Consider the following 10,133-nt stretch of genomic DNA (forward strand, 5'->3'; position numbering starts at 1 on the left):
TTAAGTTAAATAAGATAATTTTATGTTATTGTCTTCCTATTATTACTCATGTATCTAGTACGAGTTGTTAATTAAAAATTAATTAAATTGTGAAAATTGCATATGAGCATGGAGAATAACAATAATAGAGAAACCAAGAAGAAATTGAGAATTGAACTTGTATAATGATAAGATTCAAAGAATACAATACTACAACTTGCTATTTATACAAACACTACTTCTAATAGAATTGTCTTGCTACTCTAACAAACTATACAGCTCAACATGTGCAACAAAATCCACTATTAACAACTTTCTATACAAGAGAAATAACAACCTATATTAACAAATTCTAACTAACAAAATAAATATTAAGTAACACCTTCCCGTAAGCTTGGACTATTGGGAGAGAAGAGGTCTAACAATCCAAGCTTAGAGTAACCTACATTGAAAGGCTCAGGAGCAAGAGGTTTAGTGAAAATGTCGGCAGCTTGATTATTGGAGGAAATAGGAAGGAGATGAATCAATTTTCCTTGCAATTTGTCACGGATTATATGGCAATAAGCTTCAATATGTTTTGTATGTTCATGAAACACAGGATTAGTGGCAATGTAAATAACTGAATTGCTATCACAATACAGATTAATAGGCTTTATGATTGGAACACCAAGATCTTGAAGAACATAACTCAGCCATTGAGCTTCTCGTGTGGCCAGAGCTAAAGCTCTATACTCTGCTTCTGAAGAAGAGGCTGCAACTGTTAGTTGTTTCTTACTCTTCCAAGTAACCAAATGATGGTCCTAAATAAAAACAATATCCGAGATGGATCTGCGAGACTCAACACAACCAGCCCAATCAGAGTAAGAGAAATCAGTAAGTTGTAAATCAAAATCTGCAGAGAAGAAGAGGCCTACAGCAGGAGAACCCTTTATATAATGCAGTACTCTATGTGCTGCCTTCAAACGTTCAGTAATAGCGCAATCCAAAAACTAGCTCAGCTTCCCAATGACATAGCTTATATTAGGTCTAGTATTTGATAGATATAAAAGCTTGCACACAATTCATCTATAGTGACCAGAATCAGCGAGCGATTTCCCAGTAGTTTTACTTAGTTTTGCTCCATAATCAATAGGAATGGTGGCAGGTTTGCACCCTTCAAATCCTGTTTCCTTGAGTAAATCAAGGACATATTTTCTCTAATACAAAGCGATTCCCGTCTTGGATCTTGCCACTTCTAGACCAAGGAAGTACTTCAAATCTCCCATGTCTTTGATCCAAAATCTCTCATAAAGAACATCTTTAACTGAGTTAATTTCATTTAGGTCATCATCTGCCAATACTAAGTCATCTACATATACTAGAATTGCTATGAATTCAAGTGATGTAATCTTGGTGAAGAGGCTGTAATCCGATTTGCATTGAGTGAATTTTAGCTCAAGTAGAACCGATTTGAGCTTGCAATTTCATTGTCTACTAGCTTGTTTTAATCTATACAAGGACTTTTCAAGCTTGCAAACTTGACCGACTTCTAAACCTGGAGGCACCTTCATATAGACCTCCTCATCGAGTTCACCATACAAAAACGCCGTGTTGACATCAATTTATTTAAGGTGCCACCCTTTCACTGCTGTAACAGCCAGCACCACTCTCAAAATCCCTAACTTTACTATAGGACTGAAGGTGTCTCGATAGTCAACACCAGCCACTTGTGTGAATCCTTTGGCAACGAGTCTTGCCTTGTGCCTCTCCACTGTGCCATCCGGGTTGTATTTGGTACGAAATACCTATTTACAGCCAATCGCAATCGCTCTCTTTCCAATTGGTAAAGAAGTTAGCTTCCATGTCTTGTTTTCTTCCAAGGCAATTAGTTTAGCTTTTATTGTCTCTTGCCAACAAGTTTTAATGATTGCATCCTCATAGGTTTTAGGCTCTAAATTCTGAATAGCAACAGAAAATGCCAAATACATATGAGAAATCCTAGTATAAGACAAGACATTGGAGAGAAGATACCTTTGAGCAGTGAGCTGCGATGAGGGTGAAACAATGTTGATGGTTTGGCACTCGTAGTCCTGCAAGTGAGCAGGTGGTTTAGTTTACCTAGTCAATCTCCTTACATCAACAATTTCAGGCATAATGGAGGATTCAGGCATAGCAGTAGAATTATGAGTTGAAAACTCTTCATGTGATGTAGATGTGGGTTCTAAATGATCATAAATTTCAAGATAGGAAAGAAGTTCTTTAGTTTCATTTAACTCAGATAAAGCATTATCATGTTGATAGCTGAGATTTGGGTGATGCAAGCTTGGTTGAGGGCTACATCATTAGTGTTTAAAACCTGAATCTGAGTCTCTTCCAAAAATTCATACTCAAAAGGATAAGATGCAACATGAGATGAATTAGAAAAATTTGAAAAGTTGTTATCATTGGAATTATTGGAGTGACAGTAAGGAAAACAATTCTCATGAAATTGGACATCCCGAGATAAGAAAATATCTCGAGTTTGAAAATCAAAGAGCAGGTATCCCTTTGTACCCTCTCTGAATCCAAGATGCAAACACTTTCTTGCTCTTGGATCCTATTTGCGTTGTTGTCTTGCAAGGCTGCTAGCATATGCCAAACAACTAAAGACTCTGAGAAGGAAAAGATTTGGCAGAGTCTTATAAAGAACTTAATATGAAGACTTATCTTGCAAAAAAGGTGTTGGCAATCGATTAATTAAATAAATCGCATGTCCAACATTGTAATTCCAAAAAGATTTTGTTAAGTGTGCATGAAACAAGAGAGTTCTAGCCACAGCAAGGATGTGTTGATGCTTGCGCTCAACAATGCCATTCTGTTGTGGAGTTTTCACACAAGTTCTTTGATGAGATATGCCATTAGAGCTGTAAAAAGTAGGCATTAAAAACTCAGGCCCATTATCCGTGCGAACTGTTTTAACCACTGCATTAAATTGGGTTTTAGCAAAAATAACAAAATCTTTAACCAATGAAGAAGCATCAGCTTTAGTTTTCATGAACAAAATCCAAGTGAATCGAGAATAATCATCCACTATAGTAAGAAAATAACGTTTTTCAGTAAAGGAGGGAACAGAAATGGGTCCCCAAATATCAACATGAATTAGATCAAGTATATTGGCTGCAGTACTAGAACTAACAGAAAAAGGTAATCGCTTTTGTTTGCCAAGATGGCAAGAATGACATGGTTTCGTATGTTTTTTATAGTCAATAAACTCAAAAGTCTTTTGTAATGAAACAATCCTATCATGAGATGGATGTCCTAATCTAACATGCCACAAAGATTATGAAAAATGGCTGAGGAAAGTTGCTGTGATGTGAGAGAGAGTTTTAACTTCTTTGTGTAAAATGTACAAACCATCAACATTGCTAGCTGCACTAATTATCTTCAAAGTGTGCAGATCCTGTATCTCACAAGCCTTATCAGTGAAGCTCATTTTGCAATGTAAAGATGCAGTAAGTTTGGAAATTGATATGAGTTTAAAGTTAAAAGTAAGAATAAACAATGCATTAGTGAGAAAAAGATTATTAGAAAATATAATGGTACCCATGATTGGATCAACTACTACAAGAAAAAGCAATATTTGTAATAAAAAAATTGTTTAAAAAAATCGAAATTTTGAAACAAAAGAATTTTGTAACAAAAAAGGGGCCGTTGCAGTATGTCCCGTTACAAAAAGTTTTTGTAACAAAAAATGGAACTGTTACAATTCAAAGTGATATTTTGTAACAAATTTTTCTGATACAAAAAACCAGAAGTCGTTACAAAAGTGGTAACAAATTTTTATTGTCAAAGTATTTTTGGTGACAATCTATTTTTTCCTATCATAAAATTTTGTTACAAAATGTAACTTGATTTTGTAACGTTTTTTTTTCTTTAGTTACAAAAGAAAAATAATTATTTTGTAACAAATTTTTTTAATACAAATTGCATGCATAATTTACTAAATTATTTTTTAAATTAACTAATATATTAACTATTTTAATAAGCAAGTCTACATTTATATAATATGCAAAAACATACATAATTTAAACATGTCTCATTTAGCTAAAATTGTTTTAAAACAAAATAACATTAGTGAGTACATTGATTCGTTCTACAAGTTATATGTCTTGCATAAGTTCAACCAAAAGTTAAAAGTTCTAACATAGATTAGTGTCTCTATGAATCAAAATATTATTGAGCCCTCAAGATAGCATGTGGTCACCATTTCAGCACTCCTGTAAATAAGAAAAATCAAAACAAAAAATTAGAAACAAGATATAACACTAATTATAATTTTTTTCATTAAGTTTTATCCAAAATATTTTTAGAAAAATTTTGGCAGAACCCCCTAAAATTTGGATATTTCCACCGTCTACGGTTCCAACAAAAACAATCAATTCACAACTTATTTCTCAGCCAATACACAACCAAATTTATCAAACCAAATAATAAGACATTTGTCATTTCTCAACCATGACACAAGTAAAATGTGATAAATAGATCCATATACAAATTAAACTATACTAATAATATAGGAATCATCTAAAAATATGTATTAAAATCATAAGCAATTTTATGAGTACCTTTAGGGTCTATTAGCATTTGAAACCCATGTGCAACATCCAGCAATTTCTTCAGTACGTGTTCTGAAATTTCAGTTTACAGGCACATTCTTAAAAAAAATTAATTCTAATGCATATCTGGTTTAAAAATTAAGAACAGCTAATATAATACCAAAGCTGCATGGTGGTATGCCACTTACCTATGAACCATATTATAGCAGCAAGAAAGAAAATGGATGTTAAACAAAGTGCTGTTTTTCTCCAGTCATTAATATGATCCTGTGCAGGAAAACTGTTTTGATTAGAATAAAAACAAATGTTAAAACAGGAACAAATACAGGCAAAAGGCTGGAACAGCCAACAATGTAAAGCAGGTCAGTAAATCATGAGTATGGCTGCATCAAAATGTAAAACATAAGGCAGCATAGTTCTTATTACTAGTTTTGTCAACTTCTTTTCCATATATGTTAATTCAAGAGGGATGTTGAAAGTTGCCTAAACAAACTAAGATGTGAAACCCTTTTACATCAAAGGAAAAGATGAGAAAGAGAGAACAATTTATAACAAATAAAACCAGGTTTGACATTTATTAACAATTTTCTGGAGATAGATATAATAACTAAAAGAGAAGGGGTAAACTTAAGTTTTGAAACATTTACTATAGATCAAACCCACTGGCTAATCATATGTCTGGTTTTTCTATTTGAGCAACTCCATATCATGGTTTGGACAAAACTACTAAAACGTGATTTAGAAGCTGCAAATGAAATCCAACAAACATGGATAAGGTGAAAATCAATCAAGCACTTTATTTCTAGTACAAATCTGTGCCTTATGTTGGCTGATAATATCCAATTATAAAAATAATCAAAATATTAGGAAAAGTCATGTAAAATGCAGAATCCCATGGCTGATATATATCCAATAATAAAAGTAACCAAAACACGCACAATATCAGAAAAAATGAGGTGTAACCTGCAGGATGCCAACAAGTAGTGAGGAAGGCACATCACCAAAGATATGGATTAAAACTGTAGATATTGCCATGGACAGCACCCTCAAAATTGGTTTTACACAATGAAGAGAAACATAATTTACAGGAGCCTACAAAAGGGGACACAAATTTAAGACTAGAGTTTTATGTTATATATCATTATCAGGTTCTTATGAACATGCAGTAGCATGCAAGAAGATGAAATACTAACCATCTGAATTTAGAACAGCCAGTCCAATATAAAGTAATTGATTGCAATTATTATGCAAGTAAAATGGTAGGTTGACCCAAAAGAAAAAGAAAAACCCTTCAAGTGGCTCATAATGTTACCTGTGTGGCAAAAATCAACAGTTCACCAATAGAAAAGAGTACTATGAAACTAGATAAGCTCCTGAAACATAATGCAATTAAGCAGAAGATAGCACCTAAAAATGTTGCTCCAGAAAGAAGCTGCCATGAAGAAAAGAAACAAAATATGATAAAAGATCATGAAGAGTAGAACTTCCAAATGAAAGATGTAAAATTCATGATAAAGTTTCAACTCAAATTAAATGAGACCTGCAACATTGGAAACAAGACACTTTGCAGAGCATGGTTCTTTAAGTCCTATCACCTAAGGTTTGAAGCTCCATGAACAACGGCAGAGTTTCGCCAATATCAACAATCTGCTGAAATTCAAAACCCTATTGCATTACCAACCAAAGGCATAAGCACATGCTTATCAAAGCATCAATATCCTTATCACAGAAACTATACACCCATCCTAAATTTTCCATTCAACAAAAAAATCAATATACTTGGCAAAGGAACAAAAACATTTACAGCAACAAAAGATTTAGCTAAGTGAATTTTTAAGCAACACAATAACAAATTCAACCATTCAAGTATTAAACTCAACCCAGTGATGTTATCCAACAATAAAATTCAACTCAATGATGTTATCCAGCAACAAAAAAATTTGCTCAAGTTCAGCAATAATTCTAAAATACCAAATACTACAACAACAACAACAACAACCACCAATCCACTATCATAAAATTCTAATTTCAAACCCTAAGATACACTAAAAGTCTGAAAGAACTGGGTCGAAGGGAGCTCACCTGGGAAGCTGACCAACTGAACTAACGGCCAAAACAAGAAGACCACCACCACCACCACTCAAGGGAGCAGTTGTTGTTAGTGACCATCTAGACGGCGACGCAGCTCAAAACAGAACCAAATAAAGCGAACGTCGACGCAGGTTCCATCACCGCGACCGTGAAGCACGACAGCGGCGTCTTCCCTCTCTCAACGGCGTTCTTCTCTCTGTCAGCCTTCCTCCATCTACAAGCTTCTCTCTCAGCGAACCGGGGCAGCAGAAACGGAGGAGCTCCATCGTGCTTCTCTCTTGCAAGCTGGCAAGAACGACGGTGACACGGGCTTCGGCGACGGCTCCATCATCGGCAGCGGCGGTGACTAACGCGACGATGGCTCCGATGGCTGCGCGGCGCAACCTCCTCTCTCTTCCTTGTGAGTTCGTCCCCCTCTCTCTCTCCTGACGCTCCTGTTGACGACGGCGACGATGGTGAGGCATGACGGCAAGCTGGACGCGACGACACGATAGCAAATCCCACGGCGCCATCCCTCCCCCTCTCTTCTTCTCCCTCAGTGGAGTTGGAGGCGCAGAGACGGGGTTGAGTGAGACTCAGAGTAAAGGAGTGATAAATTAGGGTTTTTCTTTTTCTACAGCTTTATCTTTTTTTTTTTACATTTTGTCTTTTGGTTTCTTGGAGTGGAGGCATAGAGATGGTCGAGAGAGGAGTGACGGTGAGGAAGTTAGGATTTTTATTGTTTTACTTTGCCTTTTACATTTAACTATTGTTATTTATGTTTAACAATGCAGTTAAATTCTTTTAAGTTTCACAAATTAATTTTTAGTTAACATTAAAAATCTTATTATTAATAAAAATTATATATTAATTTTTAAAAAATATATAATAATATTTATAATTTTAAAAAATTAATTAATATAAATAATATTTAAAAATTTTAATTTTTGAAACAAAATAAAATTATTCTAAAAAGAATTATATAAATAATTTTTTTACTCTTAAAGTGTTTAACAGTTTAAAATAAATTTTTTTGTTATAAAATATACTTATATTTTGTGACAAACAAATAATTTGTTACAAATAATATTGAATTTTGTGACAAATTAATTTTTTGTTACAAAACAATTGGAGTTTTTGAAACAAAAAGATATTTTGTTACAAAATATTTCGAATTTTTGCAACTACTTTATTCTTTGTTGCAAAATATTATAATATTTTGTAACAAAATACCAGTTCGTTACAAAAACTAACATAATTTGTAACAAAAAAAGTCAGGTTATTACAAAATATTACCATGTTTTGTAACAACTTGTAATGTTGTTACATAACATTATTCTTCTGTAACAATCACCAATTATTATTACAAAAAATCATCTTTTTGTAACAATTTTAAATTTGATACAAATTTTTTGTTACAAATGTTCCATTTTCTTGTATTGAAATAATTTTGGAAATCAACCAGGGTATATGATACATGGTCAGTGGCTCCAATGTCAAGTACCCATGGCTTGTGTTTATTAGTTGAAATATTTAGAGCTCTAACATGAGAATCAAATTGTAAAATATTTACCATTCTACCTTTATAGGGAGAGTGATTGGCTTTGACTGAAATTTGATTCACTATGAGAATGAAGCACATCTTATTTGCTAAGCAAGGCCAAAAGAGCTTCTCGTTGCTTTGGAATGAATTCATTAATGGTTGGTTCACTTCTAACCAATTGTGGAACATTGAGATCATCATTTTCATCTTCAGAAATATTTGCAGCAGTCATACAATTTAGGACATGAGACTTTTTCTCAAATCTGGATTTGAAGTTGGGTGGATAGCCATGCTTCTTATAGCAATTATCCACAATGTATCCTGATTTTCCACAATGAGTGCATTGCAATTTGATGCGATTTTGTCCCTTTTTAGACTGACCTCTACCTCTGCTGTCAGGTTGAGAAGAGGTTGCCAAAATTTTAGTGTCTAAGGCATTATCAAAGCTGAAGAGCTGCCTTTCTTACTGAGTGATCATTGAGAGGATTTTGTTCACACTAGGCAAATCATCCATCAGCATAACCTATGACTTAACAGTGAAATATTGCTCTCCAAGACCACGCAAAAATTTTATGACTCTGTCCTCCTTCCTGTGTTGCCTAACAATGCCGAAGCTACATTCACATTTAACACAATCACAGCCACGGATAATTCTAAAATCATCAATCTCTTCCCAAAGATTTTTCAGTTTGGCAAAATAAGCAGTAACAAACAAGTCCTCTTGTGTTAGTGCATAGACTTCCTCATTCAATTCAGCTACTCGAAACCTATCAACCTGATAATAACGATGCTTAAGATCATTCCATAATTCATAGCCTATATTGTTCCAAAGAACACTCTGATTGATTTCTGGACTAAGGGAAAGGTTAATCCGAGTAACTACATAGGTGTTGCATCGTTGTCATGTCTTGAAATCAGGATTAGTTTTCTCAAGTTTTAGGATGGTGCCATCAACAAATTCAATTTTATTTTTGGATGTAAGAGTATTGATCATATCTTTGCTCCACACGCTGTAATTTGAACCAGTAAGAAACACATTGCTAATAGGTATACCTGGATTTTCAGAAAGAAGTATGTAATAATGGCTTGAAAGATCTTGATTCGGATTTGTCTTGTTGATATGGCTCTGGATCTGCGCCACCTAACTGAAGAACACCGCGAATTTTTGCATGTCCATCGTAGGACCATCTCTTGTGGATCCAGCACTTGGATTTGATTTCCCTTCCATCACTGCGAAGATGACAGAAGCGTTCGTAACCTTTCTCTCTTGATCTTGTTGATCGGAAACTCGTTATCTCTTCTTAACGGGAAGACAGTGAGATAATAGAACTCTCATCAAACTTTATGGTATGAGTTCAAGAGAGAAGAAGAAAAGAAATAGATGAAGAAGAGGAGCTGAGATTTCAGAGAGGTGTGAAAGAGAAGGAGAAGAAATTGCGTGAAAGAGGGCGTTCAAATCAAACGAAGAAAAAGGGAAAAATAGATTTACGGAGCAAAAACCGTGAACAAGCACTTCAACTGTGAAGCTGGACTCATCATCCTTCTCTAATCACGTTAACGAATTGTGAATCAGAGAGCAAGCTAAGTTTCTTATCCTTCAATGGGGATATCCATGTTCCTCCATCCACGCTCACCGCATCATGTAAAAAATTGCATATGAGTATAGAGAAGAACAATAACAGAGAAATCAAGAAGGAGTTGAGAATTAAACTTGTATAATGATAAGACTCAAAAAATACAATATTACAATTTGTTATTTATACAAACACTACTTCTAACAGAATTGTCATGCTACTCTAACAAACTATACAACTTAGCATGTACAACAAAACTCATTACTAACAACTTTCTATACAAGAGAAATAACAACCTATATTAACAAATTCTAACTAATAGAATAAATATCAAGATAAATTATTACCTTTTATGATTCATTTTATTTTTAAAATTACTTTGCTGAAAATAGA

The 10,133-nt window shown here is 34.1% G+C and overlaps 1 long non-coding RNA gene across 4 annotated transcripts; it reads right to left on the minus strand.

Annotated features, from left to right (window-relative positions):
- Nucleotides 4,186–6,133, minus strand: LOC107619614. 4 transcript variants are annotated; one of them, XR_002353844.1, is made up of 4 exons: nucleotides 6,094–6,133; nucleotides 4,742–4,820; nucleotides 4,563–4,625; nucleotides 4,186–4,214 (listed from the first exon to the last, which is right to left on the minus strand). It is a non-coding gene; the product is annotated as an uncharacterized LOC107619614 (long non-coding RNA). The 4 variants fall into 4 exon arrangements; XR_002353843.1 differs by lacking the exon at nucleotides 6,094–6,133 and adding an exon at nucleotides 5,866–5,935; XR_002353842.1 differs by lacking the exon at nucleotides 6,094–6,133 and adding an exon at nucleotides 5,517–5,578.

Source organism: Arachis ipaensis, chromosome B09 (assembly GCF_000816755.2).
Source record: "Arachis ipaensis cultivar K30076 chromosome B09, Araip1.1, whole genome shotgun sequence".
In the NCBI taxonomy this organism is placed as follows: domain Eukaryota; kingdom Viridiplantae; phylum Streptophyta; class Magnoliopsida; order Fabales; family Fabaceae; genus Arachis; species Arachis ipaensis.